This window comes from Dermochelys coriacea, chromosome 4, assembly GCF_009764565.3.
Source record: "Dermochelys coriacea isolate rDerCor1 chromosome 4, rDerCor1.pri.v4, whole genome shotgun sequence".
Taxonomy (NCBI): Eukaryota; Metazoa; Chordata; order Testudines; family Dermochelyidae; genus Dermochelys; species Dermochelys coriacea.
Genome location: NC_050071.1, coordinates 42338848 through 42353629, shown reverse-complemented (window position 1 = coordinate 42353629; position 14782 = coordinate 42338848). Strand labels below are relative to the sequence as shown.

At 40.7% G+C, this 14782-nt stretch overlaps 1 long non-coding RNA gene across 4 annotated transcripts in view; it reads right to left on the bottom strand.

Moving 5' to 3' along the window:
* The window catches only part of LOC119855183, a 159977-nt gene that overhangs the window by 43668 nt on the left and 101527 nt on the right, over positions 1-14782 (bottom strand). For 2 of the 4 annotated variants that reach the window (XR_006280747.1, XR_006280746.1), the window contains 3 exons: positions 12450-14195; positions 7046-10326; positions 4010-4099 (listed from right to left, as the gene is read on the bottom strand). This is a non-coding gene — a long non-coding RNA (uncharacterized LOC119855183). Of the gene's footprint in view, positions 1-4009; positions 4100-7045; positions 14196-14782 lie in introns of all 4 variants that reach the window. The other 2 variants (XR_006280745.1, XR_006280748.1) reach the window with 1 other exon arrangement.

Genomic DNA, 14782 nt, shown 5'->3' with positions numbered 1-14782 from the left:
AAAACCACTTTACTCTTGAGTGATAGCTTCCACAGTGGGTTAAATGTGTTTTAATTTATGTGCATTAACTTCACCTCTTTGATTTGTTGTAACTTTCCTGAGTGTCCCTGTGTAGACAAGCCATAGTTTCAGTCCCTCTTTTGTGATTTGGCAGTTTTGTCATCAAATTAAAATTTGGTGAGTTTGTTTTGGCACATTTTCCATTAAGGCTACAAAGTTGTAAAATACCCTATAGTATAGGCAAACACTACTTCTGTGTAAATGATATTCAAGGAATCAACACATGAACAGCAATAATGAGGCCAAAAGAGTGATCTCTGAGAGTTCTGAAATTTCTTGCAAAAAAAAAAAAAAACAAAAAAAAAATAAACTGAGAATCCTCTGTGTGAGGGGGAAAACACCAAAAGCACCGATATCTGAACTTGCATTATTCTTTTCGTATCAATTTTTCATAATACCACAATGAAAAATTGAAATAGCTCAAAGTTTATATTCTGGTTTGAGATTTGCCATTTCAATGAGATTTTTTTTTCTTTTCTTTTTTTTTTTTAAAACAAAATAAAGGTTTAGAGTGCCTTGTAACACTGAATACTTTAATGCAACCTTAACCATGGTGCAACTATTACTGCACTTTAATAGCCTTAACCTATTATTATACACAGAACAGTCAGCAACATCTATAGTTAAGGTTACCCAACACTTTCTATTGTAAAACACCATTTTCATTTGTTTATACTTTTGCAAAGTTTTAACTGTTTGGGATAAAATTTTCCATGCTGGATGAATGCTCTTCACAGTCAAATTACATCCCTTAGACAAAAATCTGGCCGTCTTATTTATATGACTGTGTATTTGAAAGCCTCAATCAAACCTTCCTTATAATATTACCAAAATACCCTGCTTCTTACTAACACAAACACAGCATGTTCTGCAAAAGTTAGCCTGACACTGGGAGTTAAGAACCCACCACTGACTCACTATGCATGTAACCTTGGGCAAGTCACTTAGCCTCTTCAGTAGTCTACTCTACAGTTTTGAGTGTACCTCTCAGCTCTACTCAAGCTAGCATGCTAAAATAGCAGCATGAACATTGCATCATGAGCAGCAACTCAGGCTGGTCACCCAAACTTCGACCCAGGAGATCAGGTGGGCGTGGACTCAGAAGGCTGGCCCAAGCTGCTGCCCCTATTGCAATATTAGTGTGTTAGCTCAAACAGAGCTAGCAAAAAAATCTGTCTACCCGGGCTGGGAAGCATATGCCCAGACACAATGTAGACATACCCTCAGACTTCCTTTTCCCACTGTAAAGTGGGTATAGCATAATATTGCTTACCTATTTCAGAAGAATGTTGTGAGGATTCAAATTTAACATTTTCTGTTGGACATGTATAATAAGGACTACTTTGTATTGCTATCACTGTTCAAGTGATATACATTGGGTTTGAGTACAAAGCTTTCAGTTAGAGAGGAAGGTTGGTCCTGTGATGAAAGCACTAAACCAGAGCTCAGGAGATCTATGTTCAGTTCTTGGCTGTACCACAGACTGCCTTGATCTTTGGCAAATCACTTAATTTCTCTGTTCCCTATCTGTAAAATAGGGATAATGCTGTTTCCTTTGACTGTCTTGTCTATTGACATTGTAAATTTGTTGGGGTAGAAAATCTTTGTTACAATGCATTTGTTGCAATGCCTAGTTCAATAGGGGTGAGGGGAGGCTCCAGCCTCAATCAGGGCCTATATGCACTACTATAATAATAAATAATAATTCATTATGGGTCTGCTTTAACATACATTGAAATCAACAGGAGTCTTCCATTGACTTTTGCAGGTTTTGGATCAAACCCCAAAAGCTGCAGGTAATATCCAAGGTGCTCACATAATATGGTTTCATAGATTCCAAGGCCCGTAGGGACTACTGTGATCATCTAGTCTGACCTCCTGTCTAACACAGGCTATAGAACTTCCCTTTGAACTAAAGCAGTTCTTTTAGAAAAACATCCAACTTGATTTAAAAGTTGCCAGTGATGGAGAATTCACACTGAAGGGCACTATAGATACATCTATAAAAATGCATTGACATAAAAGGTTATTCCTACGATATTTTCTGATTTCCAGTAGTTAGAGCAGAGAATTTTATGTCAAATAGAGAATTAATAACAAAATCAGAAAAAGAGGAAGGATACTTAACCCCTCTGCTTAGCCTCCATTTACTTGTCTTAACAAGTTGTATAGTGCTATTTACCTGCTCTACAATATTGGTGTGTAGTGAGACTTAATTGTTTGTAAGGCAATTCCACATATTTCAGTGAGGTACTATAGAAATGGAAGGTGGTATTTTTTCCATAATATTTTTAAATTAACATATTTTGTCTGTCATTTACAGCACCACCTTGTGAGCTAGAAGGAACAGGCATCAGTTTAGGTATTGTGGGACTGCTCATGAAATATGGCATGGATTTTTTAAAATTATTGGTAGAGGAAGATAACTGCAGAATTTGTTCTAAATTTTTTCCAGAGATGACCCATCCAGCAACGAACATGTGTAAGGTAGATACATTTTGTTGGAGATTTTGTTAGACCTATAGGCCAGACCTTCAGTTGTGCTGCAGCAGTTTTGTGCTACTATTGTAATGAAAAGCAGCCCTAAATCTGGCTTACCTACCTGAGGTTTCAAGAGTAAACCTTGGATGGCATAGAACCACTTTAGCAGCTCCTACACTACTGCCTGGAGTGTTTTAGTTGGAGTCCCTATGCCCCATCGATCCTTGGCTGCTAGAAAGACTGCTGGGGACAGCTAAAAGAAAAGGAGCACTTGTGGCACCTTAGAGGCTAACAAATTTATTTGAGCATAAGCTTTCGTGAGCTACAGCTCACTTCATCAGACAGCTAGTAGCCAGTGCAGATTTGAGCAGCCTTTACGAGGACTGAGGAAAGGGATGGGGGGGGGATGGCATCTTTCCACAGCCTTTCCTCAGAACTGTCCTGAGCACTCCATAGCTTAAGCTCAAAACAGGACCCTCTCTACCTTGTATAGTTCGTGACAACCCTACTCTCACTGCAGTACTGAGACCTATGCACATGTGGGTTATTGTTTGGACACACTGTCTTTACCTGACCCTACTCCCATTTTAAACAATAGCATTTTTTTCTCAGTAGGCTCTGCAAGATCTGGCCTTTTTTATATATGTTCAAGTTATTTTTCTAATGAAGTACATATACCAAAGAAGCAGTAGATGTTTATCTCTGTGTGTCCTTTCCCTAAGGTATTAGCTTAAGAAAATCAGCACTGTACTTTCAAGAACAGCTTAACTATTTTTTCCAAAGCAGAAAGTTATAACAAACACTGATTTTCCAACATGAAACTAACGTAAACATTGGTCCCTATAGTTGTGCTGAATATACGAGATACTGTTCACCACAGCACATGGTAAGAGCATTTTTTAAAAGTTACATTTATGTTCTGATACTCAGACTTAGCCTTTCTGTAATTCAGTGAAATTGAGATGAGAGAGATCGCCAAAGAGAAGCAGCAGTTGAACTCAGATGTGTAGGAAGTATTTGATTCTGTTTCTTCATGTCAGAGATTACTTTTTTTGAACGTAGATCCTGCTTATACTGATACTACTCACAAATCTACTAGAGAGCAGTTAAACCCCACATTTATTGTGGTTTATTTTTTTTATCTGTTTCTGTGCTATTCATTGTACTTCTTCCAAATGATTAATAATGTCCCAAATACTTTCTAAGTACAGGGCTGAGCCAATCACTTTTTTACAGTTGCTCTGACTCATACCTATTTATACCATTATTGAGCCATATAGTGTTGTTGTTTAAGATCTTGGATCACTTTTAATTTGGCATGAATCATTTCATTAGAATGAAAAAATATGGGCATAATATGTAGAACTGACTTTGATGGGGTTTTTGCTTAAGTAATGACCGATAGCCCCAATCTTGCAAATACCCCACTATTCCTATTTAAAGACCAAGAGTTCAGGGGTCTCAGTACCTTGCAAGATCAGGTCCTGATTGAAGAGTAGTCATTATGGGCCTGATCCTCCTTCCACTGACTGGCTTCACTGATCCAAGTTCAGGGCATCTACAATTACATTTAGCATTAGTATTAAACACTACTGAAGAACATTTTACATTTTTTTTTTACTCCTCCTGCCATCATCATGTTATGTTTGAAAAGAAAAGATTACATTATTTATATTTCTATACGTTAAATAGTATGTTAACTATAAAAACACAGTTGGAATCCAATGGCTATATGAGTAAGGTTAGAAGGATTCTGTTTATTGGTATATGGCAGTAAATGTTGATTTCACTGTACGCAAACAAAACAATTAAAATATTTCTATTGATAACTGAAATTTACAGATAGGCAAAGTAAGAAAAATGTTGCTTGAGAACTTATTTGAATTTGATGTAAGGATATTTACTGTGTGTATTTTGACATGTGATGTTGATCATTTGTATTTCAATGGTTATAAAGCTTTAACTTTTTGAATCTCAACTTCTACTGTCATTAAATAATTATTGGCTGATCCACTATTATCTGACAGACCTCCCCATAATTTCCCACAAAAGTGGAAATTTAAACTGATAAAAATTTAAAAAAAAATAAAAATAAAAAAAATTGTCAAAATTATATAAAAAAAAAGTCTGCCAAGCCTATCTAAGTTTCCATCCTGTCAGTAGAAATGACTTAATAAAGCTCATTTTTAAAAATAATGAGCATACATTTCAGAAGGAATCCATTTTATTTCATTGTAATGAAAGAGACAATCTGCAATTTATAAGATAAATTCTATTTCTTTGATGAAAAGGTATGGTCCAGGGGCTGGAACATAGGAATGGAAGCCAGAAACTCTGGAATTCTACTCTTGGTTCTAACTCAGACTTTCTCTGTGATTCCACCTCTCTGCCTCAGTTTCCAGATATGTAAAATAATTATAAAATTTCAGAGAACATTTTGAGGGTTAAATAGTGAGATGAACAGCTCTACAGAAGTGTTCCACATTATAGTCAGGCTATAAAAACTGATTTTGTAGCAACAAAATGGGGATTTGTCTTAAAAAAAGTTACCACTTTGTAAATGACTACTGGAGCCCCACATTATGCCTTCTTCAGCAATCTTCTTCACGAGAAGTTCCATTATAAATTCTGCCTGATCTGACTCAGCAAGGTGAGCTGAACTCCTCTTGCCCTACTTGAGGTGGGTAAATAGTATTCAAATGGTACAAGTACCTCAATTCTAAATTTATTCAAACATCTCCACATCGAAATACCTTCATTGACTTGGACTGAGCTGCACAAGCCTTTTACAAATCCATTGTGAATAGCCTTCAGCCATTTGTCAAGATTAGTTTTAAGTTTAAAAAAAACTCTCCTGTAAGCGTTCACATTTCATTTTGTGACTATAAAAGCAGTTTACCTAATCTCAGAAGGGTAAACAGCTTCTGGCTTAGGTTCTGCCTCAACAATGGCCTTCCTGGGCTAGTAAATTGGCCAGTCAAACCAAATAAGAGCCCTCCTTTCGGGATAAACAAAAACTCCCAACCCAAAACCATCTTTAGCCATCCCCACTTTAAACAATTCCTTCCTTGGCTCTTCCCCTATAGTTGCCAAGTTCTGCACAACTCCATGGGATGTTTTATATAAGTAGTTTACAAATACTCAAATTAGTTCATTCAGTAATTTTCGTACATTCACATAATTTGTATATAACCATAAACTTCAGCTTAAGGTCCGTATATCTGGTCCCAAGTAGTAAGGAGAGTTGGATCTGGAGCTTTGCAAAACCTAGCAGCTGGGGCTGGCAGGTAGGTGTTGAAGGGTGTCTGGGGAGTAGGCGAGTGTTGGCACTAGGGAGGCGAGGAAGAGTCAGAGCTGCTGTGTTTGTGTGAATGACCTGGGGCTTTTGAGGTGTTGTGGGGGTAGAGGTATCTGGATGGAAGTGGGGGGGGAGTTCAGTGGATAAGGGTACAATTCTGGGAGAGGTGGGGAATTGGAAGCTGGGGACAGCTCCGTTTGCAGAGGTATCTTGAAAAGAGCTAGGTTTGTGGGAGTGTCTGAGGTGGGGAAAATGCTTGGGGACAGTGGGGGATAACGAGGCCTTGTGTGCGCTCTGGGGAAATGTTGAGTGGTGGATGGGAGCGTCTAATAGGGCACGACTGGGGCCCCCTCTCCTCACCTTCTAGTCCACTTGCCTGTACCTTCTAGCAGCTTTTTCCTCATTCATATCCAGCAGAGGAGTATTGAGATAATAGCTGCTTAGTTACCACATATTACAAGTTACACACCAAAAAGCTCACCAGTAGTAAACCAAGCTTCTTATACTTTTTTCCTCTCCCGTGATGCATTGTTTCCTAGCCTACAATTTCCATGCATCCTTCAGGGAATTATGACTCCCATAATTCCCTTGTTCTTCACTGAACTTACCCTATTGCCTGCCCTATTACCTGCCTTAAAGGGCCAGTACTTGGAGAAGGGATGGGCTGGCCTGCTCTTACTGGAGCAGCACACCTTGTGTCAATGACACTGACAGATCTGTCTTGGTGTTCTGAATCAAGAGGAGGTGAGATTCCAGGTAGTGAATGCTTGAGTCATTGACATGCAGGTATATGCCGACTTCTCTTTCTCATACAAAATCACTTGCTCTTCATAACTGAAACAGAGTGAGCAATACCAGATAGTTATACATATGCTCTGGGATTCGTGGAAAGTCAGTGTGGCAAATTGCCAGCACTACTATGATGGGTCTCACACTGTCTCTTCTTGGGAGGGGAAGGGGGTGTTCAGGGCACCATTTCTTGCCCTGGAACTGGGGTATTAACTGCCCCACTAGTGTCCTAGAGAAGGGGAGTGGAGAGGGAGGGACCCAGACCCATCCTCTATTCCAGGTCCCAGCCCAGGGGCACTAGGGATAGCAGTAAACCCCTAGAACTAGTGGTTCCTTCCCCTAAGCTACTTCCCTCTCCTGCCCTTCAGCTTGTGGGACTTCATGCCCTCCCTCTGCACAAACCATGTGTCCCTTTACCTAGGGTCTTGGTCTTCTTAGCCTATTACAGCACTTCTCCAAACTCTCCTCAGCTTCCCTCCAAATTTCTCTCTGCTCTAACACCAATCCACTCTGCTTCAACTCCTCCTCTTGTCTGATTGAAGCAGGGGGGGGGGGGTTTATCATGTGACTGGCTTCAGGTGCTTTAATTAATTATAGCAAACTTTCTTCTCTCTACAGGGAATAAGGCTCCCTTCTAACACTCTTCTGCTGCCCTCTGGCCATGATGTATCACAGTCAGATTGTTCTTTGTTTTTAAAAAAAAAAATCCTCTTTTTTTGGTACTTGTCATCTTGAACAGCAACGGGATTCCCCCATCTACAACGGATAGTTGCTTTCATCTTTTGGAAAAAGGAAGGTATAGATGCTTCTGTGAGGTATTTCAGAGTTACACAATAGGAGTATTAAATTATATACATGTTATGGAGTACCTAGCCAAAAGCTTTACAAGCTTTATTAAAATAAGTTATTTTTTGAGCTCTCTTAAAGGTAAGAAATATGCTTGGGGGAGCACTGGGAGACAGAAAAGTCTAAAAAGACCTGGACTGACACTGCAATGGTGTTGGAACTGAACCAGGACTGTTCTGGTTAGAACACTTTCATTAGTGAGGAGTGGTCTGAGGCCAGAATGAAACTAATCAGGGAGTGAATTGGAGAAAACAGAATCAAGCACAAGGAGCACAGTGGTAAAATGGAGGCGGGAATTATGATGGATACTGAAGAAGCAAGTGTGATTAAGTGTTTTTGTGAAAGTAAAAGCAAAGAAGCCAGGGTGAAGCAAAGTTGAGAGATGAAGGACAGCACATGGGAGGGGAGGGGGGCCAAAGGGACAGGTTGTGTGGTGAGAGACTCACATAAGTCAGATAAAGGGATAATAGAAATGAGGAAGAGGGAATTGAGTCCTTGTGCCACTTATATGTTAGTCCTAACTTTAAAATAATTGGCAAGATCCTGGGAATAGAGGAGACAACAGAGCATGTCAGAGAGGAAGACGTAGGGTATGATAAATTAAGGAATTCTCAAGGGATAGAGGCATGTGAGTATATCAGGGAAAAGTAGAATTGTTTCAGCTTCTTGTTGCTTGTTAAAGACAATTTACAGTGAGGCGTAGCCATGGGGCTTCCTCCAGAGGCACTCAGCAGAGCTAGAACATAAAAGAGGATAACAAAGACAAGGGGAAAGCCAAACTTGGTAGAAGGTGTAGCAGATAGATGAGAAAGGGGAGGAAAACCAATCATAGCAGCAGCTCCCCACATGGTGATTATATGAGGGTATATTTCAAAATCTGTAGTAAAGGGGGTGAGGGTGAACTGTCATGTGTCAAGTAATAAGTGTAGGGATAGTACAGTAAATATTGTAAAATTTATAAAAGGCAGCGGTGAACCTGGCTTAGATATCACTCCTGAGGGTGGCAAAGGCCCAGAGAAGGCAACTGCTTGAGGCCATCTGGCCTGTACATTGCTGGTTTCTTCAAAGTGATGGTGCCACTAGAATTCACTGAGAGCAGTGTGGGAAGATGCCCTACTGCAGCATGAGGAACAAGGCCGCTTTTCTGAGAAATTTTCGGTCAGAGTTTAATGAATACGTACTTGACAACTTTATCTAGACTGTACCAGAAGACTAAAGGAATATTCTCATCAAGGTCAACCTAAAACTCTGAAAAAGAAGGGCTGTTATCACTGTTTAGTTCTGCAAACGCATTCAAAGCTAAACCCCATGAGCCAGCAATAAGTCATTTCTACCCCTGAATCCAAGATCAGCATGCAAGTAATTTATTTTGGACTTGGACTCAGCCTGGAAAAACAAAGTACAGTGTTTTTATGTTATTATATGTTTGCTTTACAATTTTATTCATAAAAATATGTACTATTAATTACCATTTACTGGATTGCTTGCAAGGATTATTTTAAATTTTCTAAGTTTATTTTAACACTTGCATATAGGCTTGAGCGTAGTTCATGTTCCGTTTACAAGAATACATCAACTTGTATTGCTAGACATTCTATCTGCCTACCCTGACATTAGCATGCATGTGAGAATGTTTTTCTGTTGCTTATCATATTGTCTTATTTTTTTGCCTCCTAGTGCCAATGAATGTTAAAATAAACCAACTAGTCCAAAAAGCAATTTATTTTGTTTGCTGCCTGCATGCATTCAGCCACCATTTTAAGAGGGAGAAGAGGGCAGGAAAAAAGGGGGGGGGGATTTTGGAGCCTGTGAACACACTTTTTTTTTTAAAAGCAGCATGAATTAATACATTTACCTGAGCCCCCTTTCCCTCATCAGTGGGTTCCACTGGTTCCACTTCAGGATTTGTCTGGGTTGGGTTTGACTGGCTGTTGAAGAGCGCCTGGCTTTCCATGGGATCAGCATCCTTTGTATGAGTTCTTCATTGCTGTGAGCTACTGGAGGCTGCTGTCTCTGGATTTCAGTCCACTGTCCCTCACAGGGTGGTTGTGTGGGGTCCCTGCCCAGTATGGCATCCAGCATCATAATAATATCAAGTGTCGCAGGAAACCTCCATTGCCTTTTGATAGGACTGCTATAGTTTCCTTCCCCCTTTCCTGGTATTGCTCCTTATCCCTGGCCTACCCCCACCTTTAGTTTCTTCTTTGTAATGTCAGAACAAACAACTTTATTCCTATGGCAATTCCACAGTGGGGCTTGCGCTGCCCCTTCTTTCCTCAGGCTGAGGAAGTCCAGACCTCCTTTCTTGACCCAGGCTGCAGCATGAGGCTTGCCTGAACTTAGCCGTAGCTCCATCTGGTGACGGACCTGTGCACTGGGAGACAAATTTCCAGAACAGGCTGGGGAGGTTACAGTGGGCGGCAGGCTTCTGGTCTGGCAGCCCACACCAAGGCCCCTAGTCCCTGTGTTTGGAATCGCGAGGGAAACCCTGTAGCACCATCCTACCCTTGGAGCCACATGCTCTGAGCAGCAGAGTTCAAAATTGGACCACTGCCGTCGCTGTCACTGGGACAGGGGCATGGTGTGATTGTTGCTAGAGGATGGTTTATATTGGATGGGGTAATGCAGTGTCAACGCAGGCAATGTACCAACAGAACAGTGTTGGTACAGGGCTTATGTGGTTTGGGGAGGTGGTTTAATTTGACTGGCAGAATAGGAGGGTTTTACTGACAGGATGCAAAATTGTGTGTGGATACATGCAAAGATATTCCCCCATAAGGCAAGTCTTACTGGTAAACCTTCATAGGGTAGGCCAGGCTCCAATGTCTCAAGACCATCACTTGTCATCCTCCCTGCAAGGAAATCTAATGTAATTATTTTAAGGTCACTATTACTTAGTAGCTCAGCCACATATACTCAGTAATAAGGGCAGCATCTCCTCATGTGTGATCCAGAAGCAGCAGCTCGTATCCCGAAGTGGTGATGGTTATTATTGTTGTTGTGAAAGGGGCTTATGGCTGCTTAGTAAGGTTATTGGCAACTGAAGTAACCACCCAGAGGACCCTTAAAGAGACATCTTCGAGGCTAATGTCCGCAGCCAGCCAGCCTAGAGATTCCAAATACAGAGGGTAGGGAGTGTTGTGGGCTGTGTGAGTACATTAGCTGAAGAGTTTTAGGTGTATGATCCTGAAAGAAAGCAGAGCCAGCCTCTCCTCAGATACAGTGACGACTAGAGGGACTCACCTAGGGATAGTTTAGCAAGGAAGCTACCTGTGTGCTCTCTGTTTGTGATCATGGAGAGAAGACTTTGTGTATATTTCTGTAAATAAATGGATTACATCAAGGATTTCTGGGTCACTGATTTTTCACTCAAACAGAACTGACCTACAAGGCCCTGAATTTTGGTTTTCCACTTGTTCTAAGGGTCAACACTTTTATTTGCATTGCAGTAGTGCTTAGTTATGGAACAGGGCCTCATTGTGCTAGGCACCAGACACACATCTAACAAGTAGACAGTCCCTATCCTGAAGAGCTTACAGTTTAAGACAAAAGAGAAGGTGAGCACAAGGTAATAATGAGCCAGAACTGAGGAGCAGGAAAATCATTGTTCACAGCACACAAGCTGCCTGTCACAGCACACCACATTTTCTGTAAGCACTGAGGAGAAGAGTTTTAAGGAAGACTTAGAAGGAGAACAGTGAGGTGGCTTTGTAGATGTTTCCACAGAGCTCTTTCCATGCCTGATGGGCAGTCTGGGAGGAATCAAAGGTGCTTGTTTGAAAATTTAAACAGATGTGCAAAAACTTCTGGCAGCACAGGCAGAGCAAAGGCAGGAGTGGCCATCTCAATAGCCTAAAGAGATAATAGGTGGCGCAGGGATAAGTATTGAAGGGTCTTGTAACAGGGCAACTTGCACCTAAGGGCTGGAAAGCCTATGGCCAGCCAACCCTGATTACTAAGGAGCCACACCTGGGAGAGATCAGTTGCTTGCTCTATAAAGAGCAGCAGAAGGTTCCAGTGAAAAGGAGAATACTTGGGGATCAGAACTAGAAGTGAGCAGGTTCTACCAGAGTGTCCTGGGAACTAGGACTGGCACATGGGGCCTGCAAAAGCAGGAAAGACCCCCAGACAGGAATGCTGGGAGGAGATTCAACCACTTTTGTTTTGGATAGACTTTGTTTTGGGACTTTGCATTTTATGTGAAGTTTATTTCTATATTAATAAACCCAGGTCTCAAGGACAGGTATTCTTGATCACAAAAAGCCTGGGTGCCATGTTCAAATAAAACTTCAAGGCTGGACACTGAGGCAGGCTGCTTGTACTGTTACCCAAGGCCATGAGGGGGCACATGGGAGTTGACCAGCCTAGTCACAAATCTTAAAAGTGAAGACTAGTAGTTTGTGTTTGATCTGATGGAAAAGAGGGAGCCAGTAGATGGATGCAAGGAGAGGGGTGATCTCATCAAAGCAATGAGCCAGGAAAGTGATTATAACAGCATTTTGAATGGAGATGAACAGGGCAAGAGTGCATTTGTCCAGGCTGGAGACGAGTACTGGTGTAGTACTCAATATATGAAATGATGAGCATTTGGACTAGACAGAGAGAATCTTGTGATGCTGAACCTGTTTACAGAGTACTTCAGCATATTGAAAAATCTGGATTTTCACTTTGTCTCCTGCATTGCCCTTAGGCATTTGTACATAGTGATTACACTTAAAGCCTTAACTTCCAAAGGACCTCACTGACTTCAATAAGACTTGGATTGGCTGGCCATCACTGTATATATCCCTGTGTCTCAAATGATTTTTCCACAAGTTGGACTATTGACAAACTTGTTGTCTCCATAGGAAATTTAGTTTTTCACTTAGAGATGTTTATTACAAGTACTTGGTTAGTAGCACAAAATGTCCCTGACACATGGATATTTTAATATAGCAAGTTTACTATTTTCCAACCATATACCTCAACTGCTTACCACTATTACGTGCCTCTCTTTGTTCAGATTGTGTTGAGTAAGCATGAGCAGTATCACCCCCTTGATTTTCAGATCCAAGGGAGATTTTGCAAGCCTGGCACTTAACACACAAACACACACACACACACCTACCTTTTTACCTGCAAAGGAGCATGTCTGAAACAGAGATCATTGAGAAAATTAGTTAAAAATGAACATATCTGATCTTTTTATTTGCAAAGCCATGTTTGAGATACAAAAATCAGAGTTAGTAACATGAGCTTCTCATGGTCATCTTTTCCAAAATGATTGTTCAGTGATAATCACACTCTAAATCTTTAACACAAAATGCATGCAAAAGGGTTCTATTGTCTTTAATGCTTTCAGGTGGATTTTTCTGCCACAGATGAGGTGGCAGAAAACAGATGGGGTGAAACATCCACAAAAGTACTAGTTCCTCTTCTATTTTGCCAGGGTCTGGTCTACACCTAAAACTTAGGTCATCCTAGCTATATCACTCAGGGCTGTGAAAAATTTCCCAGCCTGTGGGATGTAGTTAGGTCAACCTAACACCCACAGCTGATGCAGCTACGTCAACAGACGAATTCTTCCATCAGACTCTCAAAAGGCAGGTGGATTTACTAAAGAACAGGAAAAAACACTTCCCTTGCTCTAGTGTCTACACTATAGTAGCATAGCTGTAGTGTGTTGCTGTAGCATTTGTAGTATAGACATATCCAAGAAAGACTGTGGATCTGTTTTGAATCTTTGAGTGGTCTCTTTCATATGCATAGGATTTGATTCATTCTATTGCTTCATTTTGGAGTATGATGTATTGGCTGCATGGGCACTGATCTTGCCCCTGCAGAAGGCCCCATGTGTGGTGCAGTTGGTGGGGTTCTGCTATGTAGGACAATGAGCGGAGACAGGATTTGCTGAACCCACACAGGCCCAAATGCTCTGCATTCTACACATCTCAGCTCTCTGGGGGCTCCTGGTATGTATCTTCATAGCAGCTAGAGGAGTGGCGGCCTGGGGGAAGAGACAGGCTGACGCCAGTGGATCTATTACTAGCAGAACAGAGGTGCAGGAGTGACTTACTACGGCTCTATAGCATGGGAAGACTATTCAGACCTCCCCATCCCAAAGTAATCCATTTTCAATATGAAGAACTGGATTGAGCCCTCTAAAAGAACTACAGGTATTTACATGGTTCTATGTTACGATCACACTTACAGTAGAAAACCAAGGATTAAAAACGTAATACTAACATGGCCTAGTAATGAATCTTCTATCTCCACATCAGAGAGATGCTCCCCTCTCTCCGATCAACTGGTTATAGTATTTTATTTAAGCTTACTTCTATAAGAAAAGCATCTTGACTGTTAATCATAGAAATGAACATATTCATCCTTTTCTCTTAGGAGGTCAAAGCAGGTTCACAGCATACCCTAAGACATTGTTTTTGTTTCCACTGAATGCAAGGAAAATATGGCATTGACTTCACTAAATAAAATAATAAAATAAAAGCAGAAGTAATTTTCATAAGTTAGATGAACAGATTTCACAGCTCAGAAATAAGGATGTCAAACATGTCCAGCTTGTACAGCCCTCCTACACAGAAACCACAAGGTCTCAATGATAAGTTACTGAAAGCACAGCATTCAACTTTTTGTCCACGACTACAATTACCAAATGGGTATTCTTGCTTGCAGCGCAGTGTCTGATCACACAATCATTTTTCCAAGGTTCACTTAAAATGCTGATCTGTGAAAAAAAGAAAACCTCATTATGCAAAGCAACTACCCTGTATAGCTTTTTAATTTTTTAAAAAATATATATGTGCACCCACTTTAAAAGGATCAGTGCAGAAGATCTTAAAAGAAGCCATTTTCCAGGGATGCCACACAGGATTTGTCATATTAAAGGAGGGTACATTTGGATGTCCTTTAACTGCCTTAAGAATGTTACCTTAACTGCCCAAAGCAAAGAAACAGGGCTGGATTACTCATAAAATTTGTGCCACTTTAACTCTACCCATATAGGTAAGTGGTACATCCCCCATCGTGTGAGTGAAGTTATTGGTATAAAGGTGCATTATACCTATACAGCCACTCCTATATGGGACATGGAATAACTCTACTGATATAACTGTGTCCATACTAGGGCTTTTGCTAGTATAACTACATCAGTTAAACAAAACAAAACAACCCACACCTGTAACCAACAAAGTTATGCCAGTAAAATTTCAAGTACAATGGGGAGATAGGCCTCGAGTTATGGCATTTCTGTACCTTCTTCCTTAAAGAAATTGTTTCAGGTCAAATTTGGCTCCAAATTTAAATTTAGTAAAA